Raw genomic sequence first — 16,938 nt, forward strand, 5'->3', positions numbered from 1 at the left:
ACACTGAACTGCGACGGTTTCATATCATCATAAAAAACAGTGAAACCTTATAGACATTAATTAAAACATTTAAATAATATACCTAATAATTTGAGCAATAGAAATTATTTAAGACAACCTTTTGTGGACTTGAATTCATTCTCTGAAGTACATATTCCATGACGCCGTTAAGCAGCCAGTTAAATTATATTAAGGTACGCGTAATGAAGGAAATCAAAGGGGATAAAGTCGTTGGCGCGAAAAATGAAGAGGTATTTATAAATTACAGCAGTTTTAAGTGTTTGCTAAATGAGAATACACACATCTCTACAGCTTTTGTGTATTTCTTTGGAAATCATAGTGTTAAAACACTATTCTTTTGTCGATAAGTATTAAATTGTGTTAAAACTTCACGCTGGAACCCGCTTACATGAGAGTAGTTAGAGGAAATCTAGTATTCGAGACATTGATTGCTGGGTGGTGGGATTTAATATTGGTTGTTTGTCTCATTAACAGAGTGAGAAAATGAAAATAATTCATTTTCCTGAGTGAGTCACCCGCGACCATCGCATTTACAGTCAGACACTGTACCGCAGAGCCACGACGGCCTAAAATTATATTGAGATACTTATTAAGAAGGACATCGCACACTTGTTATATACTATACATAACTCTTATATCTGAAAAATTATTCAAGTGTTTTTTATAAGTTTTTAAAAAAGCTGCTACTTAAGCTTATTTCGATGTGAATTATAGTTCGTGAGAATGCTCAAATATTAGCCAATACCAATAAGATTGATTTATTTTTTTAGAAATATAATATATCAGCACTAAACATAATAAAAATGAACACAAAAGAACAAACAAACACAATCAAATTATATTAAGGCACGACTAATGAAGGAAATCAAAGGAGCAGGACTCGTTGGTGCGAGAAGATGTTTTGCGAAATGAAAATACACACGGCTGTGTACAAAATCGACCGTTATTTGATTTCATACTGTAGAGAATACAAATCTATTTTTGAAATTTGTACTCATTTATATTCACTCAGTTTTGTGTACTCATATATTATATTTTTTAATTGTTTCTCCAGGGAATAAAGGACTTTTTAATTTTTTTTTAAGTTTAGGTTAGGTTCACACTCTAAGCCTATATATCATACACTAGCGACCCTCTTGCGGCTTCGCCCGCTTTTACTACTGGATTATTCATATAATGTATGTTTGCAAAGCACTAAAGATAATGTGAAAATTAATGAAACCCTAATGCAACCCGCATTTTCGTAGTTTCAATAAGGAAGGTATCGTAATTTTAAATCTGTGCTACTAAACTTTTCAAGTACTTATTAAAATATATTTAAATGACTATTTTTAGATAGTTAAATGACTATTTTTAAACGGCAGAAATTATAAACAAAAACCTACCTACTAATAACTACTACAAAAATTATGAAACCAAATATATCGCACTGAAAGAATACATTCAACTCCAATTATCCAATACGTGCAAACGCTTGTAAATCTTCGTTGCTATAGAGGCAGGCGGTTTTTTTTTTTCGAGCTTGTGGTTAATGCTGAAGAGGGTATTCTGTCCCTGATGAAAAGCAAGCACTACGTGGCTGCCTGTGAGGAAAATTAAATAGAATGCATCGGCCGGGAATCGAACCCGGGCCGCCTGCGTGGCAGGCGAGCATTCTACCACTGAATCACTGATGCGTGTAAGGCAGGCGGGCGCGGCGGACGCGCTTGTATAAGCCGTTTCGCAGCAAGGATTTATTGTAACAACTTCTAAAGTACTTATTAAAATGAAAAACAGTTAAAGACAGTTTTGATGTACATTAAATGGCCAACGTAACTAATATACTTATTTATATGCTGAGAGTAAGGGATAAGTGAAACTTGAGTAACGTACAGCTGATGTGTGAACGGCGGGATGTGTCAACAATTAAATGCGTTTTTCTGTAAAACTATTCGCAATTTCGAAATAGTGTAAAAAGCAAATTTTATCTTCGTTTAACGTAGAAAACTAATAAAGTATTTTAAAGGATAAGGATTAATACCATTATGGAAAAATATCCCTCACAATAAAAAATATATTGAAATTATTATTTTCAGTGTCTCAACGGGTAGGACTTTATACACATTTATCGTATTTATGTTAATTTACATAAGAATGTACAAATAATAAACTATATATAAACCTTCTACGAAAAACACTCGACTTAATGGTGAAGACCGCATCAACATCCGTTGGGTGGTTTAGAAGAAGAAGAGTTAGAAACAACAGACAGACACGAAAAGCGACTTTGTTTTGTAAGATATAGGATAGGATATGATAGGATAATCCATAAATTCAATATTTACACGCGGGCGAAGCCGCATTAAAAATTAGTATGTTGGACTGTCACAAAGTCAATTCCAGTAACATTACTATTCTACCGGGACATCTTCATATTAATACATACTAAATTCAGTTTATTAATAGTATAGGTACATTCGTAGTTACCGAAAGGGACATGAATAATTAAAGAAACGAGTCTCCGCCCGAGTTCTCGATACATTATTCATTTGTCGAAATTAAATAGTTGACTGTATTACTCAGGATACGTTTATTGGCGTAAGTGACGAGTAATGACTATGTTAATTTAATAAATAGAAATAAAGTGATTTTTCACTGTGTTTTACTCTATGTGTACAGTTTTAAATAAAATAGAATTTGTTTTTATTTTCATATTATTTTGTATGATTTGTTTCTTCTTGAAACTCGACAGTTAAGTTAATAATATGGTATCATCATCAATTGTTTTGAATATAGAACCAGGGTGAGAATAGTGGTGAGTACCACTGGTTTTGTAGTAAATAATCAAACTAATCTAACAGAGTATTTTAATACTCTACTAAATTAGATAGAAGAAAACAAATGGGCGAATGTTACAGAAATTTACAGCCTCATATAAACATTAAGACGTAGCTCGTAAATCTACAGCACTTATAAAATATAATAATAGATTGTATAACAGTGTTTTCATCACAGTGACCTTGGGATATTACTTCTTGGTTTTCTGTACCTACCCATCTATATGCGGGATACAAAATAAAGTTAAAAAAAATAAGCAATGACTCAATTTTCTTTAGCTTACTTCGCTACTTACTTTAGAATTTGGAAACTGCTAAGATACTCCGTTAGTGCTAAGATACTCGGTTCCCATTAAAACAATTCCGCTAGCTACTTTGCACTGACTTCTTTCGGGGCGAGGATAAGACCATTTTATTTTCCCGAGTAGGAATCGAACACACAGAGAACAGATTTTGCATTTACAGTCACACGCTTGTGTCTCTTTGCGCCTCTAATAACCTCAAATTATAATTAAAACGTCTCATTTTGTCTGTCTGTATGTCACAATCCATTTCTGTAACACGTAATTCGTGAGACGCCTTCAAGATCACTCGTCTAGCTTTTATTTAAATATATATATACGTAAAATTGTTAGTGAATTATTCGAGCGTGGTTAATTACAATGCTGTTTGTTATACTAGTTGTGATCAAAGACAGTTTTCGTTTTGGTTTAAACTTTCTAAATTTATGTATTTTCTGCTGTGGTTTAAAAGGTTTCTGCTAAAATATTTTGTGAATCTTTTATTAAGTATTTGTTGAATTTTTAATGGTAGTGGTAGTGTGAAGTTAGTAATTCATTTCTGTGTTATGTTTTATGGCATTCTACTGCTAGGTGGCAGAACTAACGAGTATTTTTTAGCAAGAGTAACAGTTCTATAAGCATATTTCATTATTATAGGTAGATATATTATATATTTTTTTAGTTTCACTCTGTATCTCGCTTAGAGCATGGTAGACACAAAAAACTTAGTGTTAAAACTTTCTGTTCTCCACTTTCCGCTCAATTTTTGAACATTGCGTATTGAGCGGCGGAACTCAACACCGTGCTTTATTTCATCAAAAAGTGTTAAGCTGCTTATTTAAATACTAAGTATAATTTCTATTTACAAAATTCTCTCAGATATCATTGCTTATTGTGTAATTATGTTAATACGGAACAATTACTATTGTTCCGTAAACAAAGGAACTAACATCTGAGGTCTTAAAGCTTGTTCAACGCAATCTGTTGCGGTCGGTTGTACATCGTCTTGTTCAATCTCACACCATCTATCTACCTATATTTGTATAATATAATACTAGCGACTCGTTAGCGGCTTCGCCCGCTTGTACTATATAATTATTTTTTTCTCCCCTACATTAAAAGATAACATCCATTCACTGAAAGTTAAAGTTTTAGTCGATTTTTTGTATTGACATAACCTTTTTATTTATGAACTGATTTAAATAAACCTTCCTGGTTTTCTAATAATACTTTCCGCCGAGTTCTTAAGGCAGTTACCAGCGAGGAAAAAAATTTAAATATATCATTCCTTTGAGTAGGAATCGAACACAAAACTGTCGCGGTTATCTTCGCACGCTTGTGCGCCTGTGCCACGACGGCCATATACATTGTTTCAGTAAATATATGGTAATCATTTTCGAAGTATTGAAATGGATCATTAGCTCAATTTAATGGCTTGGAAAGAAATCCGGCTCGAAGGATCAAAATTCGATTTCGCATTAGGCGTTCGTTTATCTCGCTGTTATATTACTTTGGTTAGTCGTTTTTGTGCTTTGCGTAAAATTTAGAATAATTTAAAATGTATAGCTGAATATAATCTGTTAGTATTATGTTTTTACTTAAAATAAAGGAAAACAGCCATCGCAGCGCATTCTAATTGCTAGCGCGGTGGTTGTGGGGTCGATCCCTATTTAGGAGAATTGATTATTTCAATTCTCCGCTCTTGTAGACAAAAAGAAACGTTGGAGCTCCTAATATTAGCAAAGAAAAGCCTTCGGTTAGGAAGGTATAGAAGAAGAACAGGTTCAATTACTTACGGTCTGGTGTCGCGGTAAAGTTCCAACACATAGTGCCTGTCTTAAAAATAGGTTCCCTCTGCCTACCCAGCTGTGAGCGGCAAAACAAAGCTAAAAAACTATCAGTCTCTGTACGCTTAAAAACAGTTTCACGCTATTTTCTCAATGCCAGCGTAGGCAAAGGGAACCTAGTTTCAAGGCACTCTATTCCACATTCTAATATCATTCAACATATTACTGAAAAAAAATAACTCTACAAATTTATGGCATAAAATGAACGCAGACTGGCTATAGTTAACACTATTCAAATACTGAAACGTACATACGAGTAGGTACATAATGTTTAAATGAAAACTCAAATTACGCCCTTTATCGACTTGGTACATTGTTCCAAGTCAATTACGTACAATCGTCCATAGCGAGGTAAAAATACCTATTTCCCCTTTTCCACGCTAGTACGGCACGCCTATTACTGCAGTAGCGTCGGCAGAAAAATTATTAAGAGTATATTGTTATTTGTTTTTAGTATTTTATGATGTTTTAATGTGTTGTCACGGAATAAATTTGTGCTTAAAATGTCAGTATTGAATCAAATCAAAACCAGCTTCACGTTGTATCCCGCATACAGCAGTGTAGGTATCTTCGGCCGAACTCTTCGATCGTGTGTTGAGTGGCAGAACTCAACGCGAAGAAGCGACGCGCAAAATAAAAAATAATAATTTAAATATTGCCTTTTTCCCAAATTATTCGCAGTTTCTTTAAGATCAGTTCAGATGACATTAAAATATGATAAGATTTTTTTCTTGCTAATCGTACACTGTGGTTAAAGTTACCGAGTTCTGCTTGCTCAAGCTATTGTTAATTTCTACATTCTATTGTAGAGAGATACTGTTTAAGGAACATTTAAGTTCATTGAATATTAAAGAAGTTGCAGGGAAGCCAAGATTTAACATATTGTTTACATAAAGTTTTAATAAGAAACAAGGTTCTGCTAACTTTTATTATTTTTAAGTTGAAAAGTTTATGCAATGGGGGCGTAGTTGTGGTATATCTAAGTACGTGCAATGATCAAGATTGTAGAACATATTACTGTAAAAGTTGTATCTGTCTTCTCTTGTTAAATGGCATAGCGATAGTCATGGGTTCAATTCCCACTCGGTGGAATGAATTATTTTCACTTTTTATTTCGCTCGCTTAAAGAACAGAGTAATATGACGTGACAGGAGAGCACAATACAAAACGCAACATTGAGTTTGGACATTCAACATGTACTGTCTTTAATACGACTATGGGTAGAAAATAGGTAACGGAGTGTCTTAACACTTGATTCTCTCTGCCTATTCTGCTATATATGTACATTGTGAAGCTACCAACTATTAAAAGAAAAACAAGCTGAGAACTACACTCGACCTGGATTCCGTAGCAATGAACTATAAGGAAAGTAATAATTATATTGTAGTTTGTAAGTAAAATATTGTTTCTTAGTTAAATTTTGACTTCTACAAATATTTCAGTTACTGAACTTCATCAATCATGGTTGTTAGTTTAGTTTTGAACTGCGAGTTTTGTGTTGTTGAAAGAAGTGCTAATATTTAATTATACTACCTAGGTCTTTATAGAAACTGACTGAATAATGAGTGACCCATCACTCCATTCTTTGTATCTAGAAAAAGCTGAAAAATATTTCATATCAAATAACCCACGTGTGTTCTCTATTTGGACATCCATGTACGTCGGAATAGTCCACAGCACAATTATAGTTAACACGTCCATGCTAGTTGGTTATGGTTAATAACGTATAATAACGAATTCCATTCAAGCAAGGAATATTCCTATACTTGTATTATATAAATACGTCGGCTAAAACAAAAAGGAGACGCTAAGTAGAAACACAAGTACTCGCCCTTTACACGTAGCACGGGATGATTTATAACTTTTTTCTTTTGACGTTCTCAGTTGTTCACATTTCAACACGTACGTGTTTATGGCATACGAAAAAAACGTGTTGAATCTGTGTATGATATGTTTGGAGTAAAAAATAGCTTCACGCTTTTTCCCGCTTAACAGGGTAAGTCTAGAGTGTTTAGATACTCCCTTCTCCACTTTTCACCCAATTGGTTAGGACGAGATGTAAAGTTAAGTGGCGGAACTTACATCACCATGGGGGTGTATATTATGTTTTTTTGCTGAATCCCGCACATAGCAAGGTAGGCAGTAGGGACCTGGGAACCTAGTAGTTAAGAAACTCCATGCCCATTCAAATATTTCCGTTTCCCACTTTCCGCCGAATTCTGGAGGCATTGCGTGTTGAGTGGTGGAACTCAACGACGCGTTTGCCTTGTCACTAGAGCGAAGGAATAATTATTTTATTTCCCCAAGTGGGAATTGAATCCACAAACGTAACGCTAACATTCACATTCTGTACTACTGCGTCACAACGGGCTAATATATATAAATTAATATTCTTTTGACTTCTTTGTTCTTTTGCCGTGTTCATTTTCATATTTCAACGCTACTTGTTTTATTTGCAGCGTACAGAAAAAATCTGTGGTAAATCTGTTTATGACAGATTTTAGGATTTAATACTTTTATATATATATATATATATATATATATATATATACAATAATAAATTTGGATAACCTTTTTTTATTATGTATGATTTATGAAATATGTCATTACGGTGCAGTCGAACAGAGTCTGACTGCAAGAGTAATGGTTGTGGGATCAATTCCCGATCATGGTAATGAATTAGTTACATTAAGTAGCTACGGCCGTTTAGTTGGACTATTATTACGCTATGTCTCAAATACCAGCGGAAACCGGCAAGGAGAATGGAATGATGGAATGTCTTGCCAACTAAGTTCTTTCTGGCTATCTTTCTGTATGGGGAATAAAGGGAAACAAACAAGGATCAAAAAACAAAATGCGTCATGCAGGCTAAATGATTGACTATTACCTTACTTGCTTTATCAAGAGAAGAACCAAACAATAACATACTACGCAGCACTGACAGTATTCAAATTTCCGATGGAGCTGGACAATTTTGGCAATCGTCAACACGAGTCAATATGGAACTTCGATTGTGGATTTTGATTAACTGTTGCATTCAAAGCCATGGTTCGCTAACATTATAAGTGTAATTGTTTTACCGCATATCAGGGAAGGTAGAGGGAACCTTGTGTGCAAACACTTTGATTGCATTTCAGCAGCGGAATCCAACGCCATGCTTTCTTTAAATTCCCCTAATGAAATTAATAAAAAATAAGGATATCGGACTCTTATCATCATGCTAACTCGATCGATATTCGTAATTTTCTTTTTCTTATTCACCTTTTTTGTACATCAGTGTGGGAGAACCAAGTGTGCTCCACATTTTTCCTCTTATTTTAGAACGGCGGCGGAATTCAACTCTGAGCTTTATCTACCATAGAATAATTTAGTTGTTCTTTTCCGATCTCGCTAGACAAAGTACGGCATTAGTTTCTGCCACTAACGAACATATTCATTTCCACTCCAGACAACTGCAACGTGTTCCTAGCGTGGAGTTTAGGAACAATGGTTTAATTATTCACATTTAAATTTGATACTGTAATGTACGAAGACTATAAGAAAATGAAGCTGTCTGATTGTAAACGCGGCGTTTGGGGGTTTGAACTTAGAACCCTCTCGAGGGAATGTATGATGTTTCATTTCCTCGCTTTTAGCTAGAATATACTTGAACGCAAGCAATGTCCAATATCCTGTATATTGATTGGTAGATAGATAGACAAGCCCATGTATGTATACAAAATCTTCATAAGATATAATTTATATTGTGTGCTTTATTGTGTTGTATTATGAGCTATTTTTGTTTTTGTTGCAGTTTATCGCAGTTTTATATATTTTTAAAATTTTATTTAAATATTTTGAATTAAGATAAGACTGACAAACAGCGCTGTAGAGGAGCCTTACGGATTCACTGAACCCATTCCTTGTATCGTTTTAATTTCTTTATTTTTATATGTATATGTATATTTTTTAATAGTTCTAATTTGTAATTTATTATCGTGACAAACTTTGTTTTCAATTTAAGAATGATATATGATGCAGAAAAACAAGAGTGCAATTGAAAACGCGGCAGGTTATGACTTCGATTCCCACTTGAGGAAATATAATATTTAATATTTTTATTTCTTCTCTAGAATTAAAGGCATTGCGTAGGAGTTATAAAAAGAACAACCCAGATTCCCTCTGCCTATCCTGTTATGTGCGTGATACAGCGTGAAGCTATAGTTTAGTTTCAAAAAGTGAGTAGCCCAGAATGAACTTTAACAAATAAATTGTCATCTAGATTAGCTAGCTTAAGCTAGCTTCAGTCAGATCTAAAGTGCCTATTAACTCACACTCCCGTTATTTTCTTCCTAACGTATAACGGACCGATAATTGAACAATTACGTTGTGATCACAAAGTTCACAATACAGCTTTTGCTATTTAAGAGCTTAGTGAAGCTTCTTGCTTTTATTGTTTTGTAGTTCAAATATTAGATAAATGTAGTATTGAAAATATATTTTTGGGTTCGCCTATTATTATTTAGTAGTAAGTAAGCGGGAGCTCAGTGTTAAGACACTCCGCTTACCACTTTCCGCCGAATTCTGGAGGCATTAAGTGTTGAGTAGCGAAACTCAGCATTTTGTTTCATCACTAGAACGTAAAATAAAAATATGAAATATTCAATTGGAAATCGAACCCACAATCTGTTCCATGACTGGTAGAGACCATTGGATTTGTCGTAAATAATTTGATATTTATTCTGTTCAATAGATAATGTCTATTTGCACCAAAAAATACACATCTAAAGTCAATTATTACTTATTCAATTTGAAAAATAGCAGTGATAGTATCTACATATGAGAGCGGACGCCCAAAAGTGCACTTTGGGGGCATACAAGATTTATTTGTAGCTAACACAAAGTAAATTGCCTTTCTGACGTTATAATGAAATTCTTTTGTTATGCGTTAATCAGATGTTTTACTGAAGTTATATGTTTTTTAGTTAATGAATCTAAATAAAAACTATGATAATTAATGGTCGGTAATATATTTAAATTTAATTTATATTTAGTTTCATCTGCATTTTTTATAACATTTGCTTTTTTATGTTTTTTTAAATTTCTTTAATATTTTTTTCATTTTCATATGAGTAGAATATTATTTTATCAACTTCTTTTTTAGCTTCGACTAGGAACAACGATTTATGAATTCGTATTTGTAAATCTTACCCCACAGGCATTTTCTCTAGAATTATATATTAAATATTTTATTTCCTCAAGTGGGAATTGAACACACAACATATCCCTGCTTGCATTATGTTCCTGCACCACAACTGGCCTCTTGATGAAAGTAATTTAAATTATTATATTGAATAACTATTTTTATTCACTTTGGTAAATAAATCACGGCGTTTAATTCCACCTGTAGACAAGCAACAACTCAAAAACGAACGAATAGTAGGGACTATTAGTCTATTCGTAGGGACAGGGGTCGGGGGGAACGGGGTCTAATGACACTAGATGCTCTCTAGACATATATAAGTAAAAAAGCGTGAACCTGACTATGCCTCAATTAGTGTATACCACCGATATCGAACCCAGAACGAGCATTTTATTTCCATACTTACGTATGTATTTTTAAGAGTTGACAATCGTTTCTTAATCAGTACCTATAATACGAGTGGATTTATTTGACAAGAAAATAGCTTTCTATAAGGAAAAATATTTACATATATATGATGTATATGAAAAATATTAAATGTTCATACGTTTTATAAGGAAATATTTTTTTCTGTAGAAATTATTATTTGGTCAAATGAAATTACAATATGTGTATCTGACATTGAAATAAATCGGATTTTGGTTTCTTTTGTCTATTATTATTTTTTTCTCGCATTATGAAGAGCCGGGAGGATGTTGGAACCTTGTGTGAAAGGAATTGACGCCGTGCTTAGTATACCTACAAAACAATGGAAATCATTTATGTAATGTAGTTATTCTTCCGCATGGAATATATTAATAAATAATTTTGAAAGAAAAGGTTTTAATTTATTTTTCATTCCCTGTGCCTATAATGCCACGCGGGAAAAAATATGATTGTTAGTTTTTTATACCAGCACTTCACACAATTAACCACTATGATATAGTCATACACCCAAACCTTTAGAAATTTATGTATCAAACATACATATTTCAATCCCCTGTCCCTCATATATCATACACGAATATATGACAGTTCATATTAGATTGAAAAGTGGTATTACAATATAGATCAAAATTGATGCTTCCAACTATATCTAGTGCTTTCACCAGAAATTTATAACGTTACTAGCTCTATATTATGATAACTTTAACCCACAGTTTCCCTCTTGTAGTGAAATAGAAGTAACTAAGTTTTCCCGGCAAGTTAAGTGGGTTAAAATAATTAACCTTTTTAAATAGTTTCTGAAATAAGCATTTTCTACCAAACAAACTATTAACCTTGAGATAAAAAATATTTTCTTAGCCCGACGGAGCATTAAACACAATAGACAGAGGGAGCCTATTAATAAATTTTATATTTTTCAAAATGTTATTATTTTTCATACAAGCTAAATACTCAATAATCTATATAATATTTTTTATGAGCAAAGAATATAAACGAAACGATTAATTGGTGGCTATAGCGTCCAATTTGTTTCCTAACAGGCCGACATTTATTTGCTTGAGCTGCGGTCCGTCAGGGGATGTTTATTAAACACAACGAAATTATGTAACTTTATTTTACAATAAATAATAATTATTATATTAAACACATACATTCGACTACTGTAGTAGTATTATGTACCACTAATGTATGCGACATTGTGTCAAACAGATTATTTTTACAAACTTATTTAACCTGTCTTGCTACTGTTAATATGCTTATCCAAAATGGCCGCCGCCACAAAATGGCGGTATTTTGCATAACTTAGCTAATATGTATATCAGGTTAAACGGCACGGCAGTAATTATTCATTTATTTCCATAATGTATTGTAATAAAATATAACAAATCTTAATATTATTTTTATATATATTCTTTTTGTTACAGGAACTATGAAGGTTTACTCCAATGAAATATAAAAAGGTGAGAGAGATTATAGAGTCGAAAGTTAATATAATATTTTTTAAAATGTTTTCCATGTTTTCAATAGGAAAAGCCCGGTTACGCTGTAAAGACCAGTAGAGCCAACAGCATACTGCTCAGTCAAAAACGAACGTCATTAATAATCAGTATATATTTTTAAATATACAAAATGGCCGCTCTATAAAATGGCGGATTATATATTATGTCTACTACCCAATATAGAAATCAAATAAAAAGATCTAATTCATTATTAGTAAAATAAATAAAACATAATTAATTTAATTTTCATTTAATAAGACCGATATGGCGGATAAAAACTGGAATAAAAAACTTCTTTGCTATTAATTATAAAAGAACCAGTTATCTATGAATATATATTCGTGAATTAATCTTTGTAATAGATATTACAATCATTGAAATAATATCTTTTGAAAAATATTAAAAACATTGGAAATGGCCTGCCAAAAATCAAATATCGTTTCGGAACTTTCTTTTATGAAATTTTCTATAAAAGATTTTAGTGCAGTTGAAAAATCTGACTGAATAGAAAAAAGTAAATAAAAAAAACGTTGAATATAGGAAGAATAATCTCATTCAATGGATTTAGTGAACAATGTATTGGGTGGTTTTGTCGAACTCGAATATAATCTTTATCTAATATTATAAGCTAAAAAGTTTGTTTGGTTAACACGCTTTTCTCAGGAACTAATGATGCGGATCGAGAAATTCTTTCTGTATTAGATAGTCATTATCTAAGGCTCTCTTAGTTATGTCCTTAGAACCAAATGAGCGAAACTGCATGTTATATATATGTAGCTAATGACATATTCGATATACATGCTTAAAAAAACGATCTAAAGTATGGGATCTTATTTAACATAGCCTATTTCACGCGTCGTGACTTCTAATCTAATGTGAGTCAAACATTTTAATACGATATGCATGTAAATCGTTTCTTCCATGCGTTTGCTTAGATTAATTTTAATATTTAAAATTGTGTTTGAGGACGTCAAACCACGTGGTAGCTGAGTAAGTAGAGAGAACCTAAAGGCCTAGTGTAAAGACACTCTGTCCCCATTAAAATACTTTATTTCTCCACTTTCCACTCAACTCAACGGCACGCTTTGCCTCGTCACCAGCGCGTGGAAATGAAAATATTAAATATTTCATTTCTTTGAATGGGAATCGAACCCTCTCGATCGTCGTCTCGATTACAGCTGGTGCCCTTGCGTCACGTCTGACCTTAAACATATAAGATATTGCGCAAAATATAACAACGCCAGTGCGAATCATATATTCTAAAACGGTGGAGCGTGTTTCTATAGAAAATTAGCCTTTGTTGTTGTTCACGTTTCGTAAGGGACGGTGTGAAGTACAATGCCTATCGAATTCGTCTCGTATCTTCTATACGTGGTGTCTGCTATAGAAGTAATGGTAGGAATATTGAATATTTACTTGTTATATTACAATTTTTATACAAATGCCTCCAGAGTTCAGCGGAAAATGGGGAACGGAGTACACTGTATCCCGCGCACAGCATGTGCGTACAGTGTGTACTGAAGCTAAAAAAAATATATTCTCCCAGAAAACTTCGAGCTATAAGATTAAAAATAGATCTTACGGCTCCTTTTCGGACAACAAGTAATTAAACTAATATTTGCGACACTGTTTATTTGGCGAGGATACAAGGCAAAATGAAGGTAAAATTAATTTCCCCGAGTGAGAATCGAATTCATAACCACCACGTTATTGCACAATACGTATCTATACAATATAAATTATTGTATTTTTTAAATTTCCTACTGCTCTATCTTTCATATAGCAGGGGGAAAGGGAACCTGGGAATCTAGTGTAAAGACACTTCTGTTTCCCACTTTCCCTTAAATTTTGGAGGAATTGCGTGTTGAGTGGCGGAACAAAACGCCCCGAAATTCATTGTGAATATCATATTTTCATTTGATACAACGTTCTATATCCAGCAAATTGTCTTCGACGTTAAGTAAATACTTGAACGGAATGTGTCCATATGTTTTCTGTTTGCTTCGCAAATAGTAATATAGCTGTCTCATATTATTTCGATATACGAATATGTTGTTTGATTGCTAATGTATTCTGTTTGGCGATTTCAGCTTTCATCTATCGTGGCACGTGGTCGACGACTCTCGACGGTTGTAAGTTCTATTTTCACTCGGGGGAAAGAGTTATTTTCATTTTCTCGCTCTAGACATAAGTACAGAAGAAAGTAGAGAAGGGACCTTCACACAGTATCCCGCGCATAGGTAGAGTAGGCAGAGAGAACCTAGTGCTAAGACACTCTGTTGCCATTACGACATTTTCGTTTTCCACTTTCTACACAATTCTGGAGGCACTGTGTGTTGAGAGGCGGAACACAACTCCGCGTATTACCAGAGCGACGAAATGACATTTTTATACATATTATTATATTTCATTTCCTAAAGCGGGAGTCGATCCTACGGCCTGCCGCATTCAAAGCGTTAAATATTTGACGTATTTATAAGTGATGACTATAATTATGTTAACAATGACGGTAACTTAAGGATAATCTGTTATCTTCCAAATATATACATACATTTAAATCACAGTCAAGTTTTACAGCTAATTCCTACAACAACGAGCTCCGCCGGACCGCGTACAATAGAAATTAATTTAAACTACAAACTCAATATATCCTGAATTTAGATGCATTTTGCACAGTGGTTTAGATGCATTAGTATCATTGTAATACTGCATTTGATTTTAAGTTTAATTATATTTAGCAGTTTAATGATCAAAATTTTTATTACATTGGTATTTATTTAGAAAGCGGACAACAGAGTGTTCGAACACTACGCTCTAACCGCCTGTGTGTGTAAACTGATAAAACTGGTAAAAGTCGTTCGTTTGATTTGACTTTTTCCATAAAAAAAAAACAGCAATGTCTTACTTTTTTCAGTTTCACTACATGCGGGCATGTAGCAGGGTAGAGGTAGACCACTAGTACGTAATATTTTTTAAATTTAATTCACGAAACATCCGGGAAAGAGGTATGCGGGAAGCGTTGTAGATTGAAATAGCTCGACTAACTTTTCTAAAAGTATAGTCTAGTCTAATAGTTCATCGTTTGAAATTTTCATGTATGAATTATATTTTAAAATGACAAGGCACCAATTTTTATATTTGAAAATGAAAACAAAATAGTTGAGGTCAATCATGGCGCAGAGGTGCAAGCGTGCAACTATAAACGCAACAGGTTCGATTTTTTTTCGTAGCACTGGTCACGCTGCGTTTGAATTTTGCAAAACAATATTCACGAGAAATGGGGACCCAATATTAGTCTTGTAAACCACAACCGTCGTGTTTACAGTTAGACGTTATACGAAAATTAAAAAGGTGACTTTTCTTTACTTTTCTCTCTATTTTCTCCGCTTTACAAATGAATAAAGTTAACAAAAGGAATGATTTCACACATTTCCTTTTTCCCGGTAACTAGAAATACTCCAAAGTTTTAATAGATAGTGTCTGTAGATGAACTTAGTCCTACTGTACGAGTACGTACTTATACATATATGTATGTGAGATAGCAAACTTTATTCTAATAAAGACTATAAACTTCTCCGAACTTCTGTTTTCTGTCTCTATCTAAAGTATGAGGGAACTCTGAAATACGTTTGTTTTACTAAACGCTAATTGTGAAATTGAGATTTCTAGGACGTGCTTTGTAAGTTCAAGTTGTATTGTTGTTATCAGACTCGTGTAGGTATATTTATTTTTTAGCTATTTCTATCTATCCCGAGTAGAAGTTAATAGGCAGAAGGTATCTAGTGTTAATATACTCGTTCTCCGTATTCCATTCAATTTTAGGAACATTGCATGCTTAGTGTCTGAACTCTAAGCCACGACTGTTCTGTTACCAGAGCAATTATGATAATCGTAATTATGAGTGAGAATAGAATCCACAGTCGTCATGTTTATAGTCAAACGTCATGCCGCTACGCCATGAAGGCCTCAACACTTTCGTTTATGTAATGTATTTTTATTGTTAGTTATAGTTAAAAGCAAAAAATCCATATTTCATTATAGGAAGGTTTTAAATACTCAATTTTATTAAATAAATTGGAATTGGTGTAACTAGATACTCTTATTTATTAGAAATTGACTATAATTAATTTGGGATATGCTAGAAAGAACATTTACCATATAAATATTCATTCTAGCATAACACTTAATGATCATTGACCATATTATAGTCACAAGTAAACGTCACTTGTGCTATTATTGCTATAGGATATGCTCGGATCTATAAACTAGAACCAGAAGAGTACTTTACTAATAACCTGTGAAGAGTTCCATAATTCAGGTCCTGGCTACATCATCAACAATCAACGTCCACATCTATTATTACTTAAACTACGTATAACTGCGCAGTTTTACGATAATACAATTATTACAAGTGGGTCAACTTCAATTTCTTACATTTTATTACTTAGTTAAAAAGTTAATATTATGTAGTTACAAGGCGACCTGCACCGCGAGCGGTCCGGGCCCATGTAGGACTACGTTGAACACGCAAGATTGAATAGTATTTTTGTATTTCCACCAATAAATAGTTGGACAAAAGGTGTAAATATTTTTTACTTAAAAACGTTCTGCTTAAGCATTATCACTTCATATCACTTTCGCGGTGGAAACTGGCCCTAACGTTCTTATAAGCGTGTCAAAATATTGTTAGCGTTGGCTGCTGCCATCCTGAAAATGAAGAACAGAACGGTGGGTCAATTCAAATTATTTAAATATACTTGGCATTATGTTAAAACTAGTCGTAGCCTCACCTTCCTTTATAAGGTTAATAAGATTTATAGATTTTAAGATTTTTCCGTTTCCGTAGGCTTTCGGGAAATCTTCTAA

The 16,938-nt window shown here is 33.4% G+C and overlaps 1 protein-coding gene across 3 annotated transcripts in view; it reads left to right on the top strand.

Annotated features, from left to right (window-relative positions):
- LOC146533214 (uncharacterized) overlaps nucleotides 1–16,938 on the top strand; it is a 183,278-nt gene that overhangs the window by 105,159 nt on the left and 61,181 nt on the right. For 2 of the 3 annotated variants that reach the window (XM_085196795.1, XM_085196794.1), the window contains one exon: nucleotides 11,998–12,033. The exons of the other annotated variant lie outside the window; for it this stretch is intronic. The gene's annotated coding sequence lies outside the window, so the exon portion shown is untranslated. The remainder of the gene's footprint in view (nucleotides 1–11,997; nucleotides 12,034–16,938) is intronic. 3 annotated transcript variants of the gene reach the window in all.

This window comes from Heliconius melpomene, chromosome 13, assembly GCF_056956725.1.
Source record: "Heliconius melpomene rosina isolate 202511_hmr_F chromosome 13, ASM5695672v1, whole genome shotgun sequence".
NCBI classification, from domain to species: Eukaryota; Metazoa; Arthropoda; class Insecta; order Lepidoptera; family Nymphalidae; genus Heliconius; species Heliconius melpomene.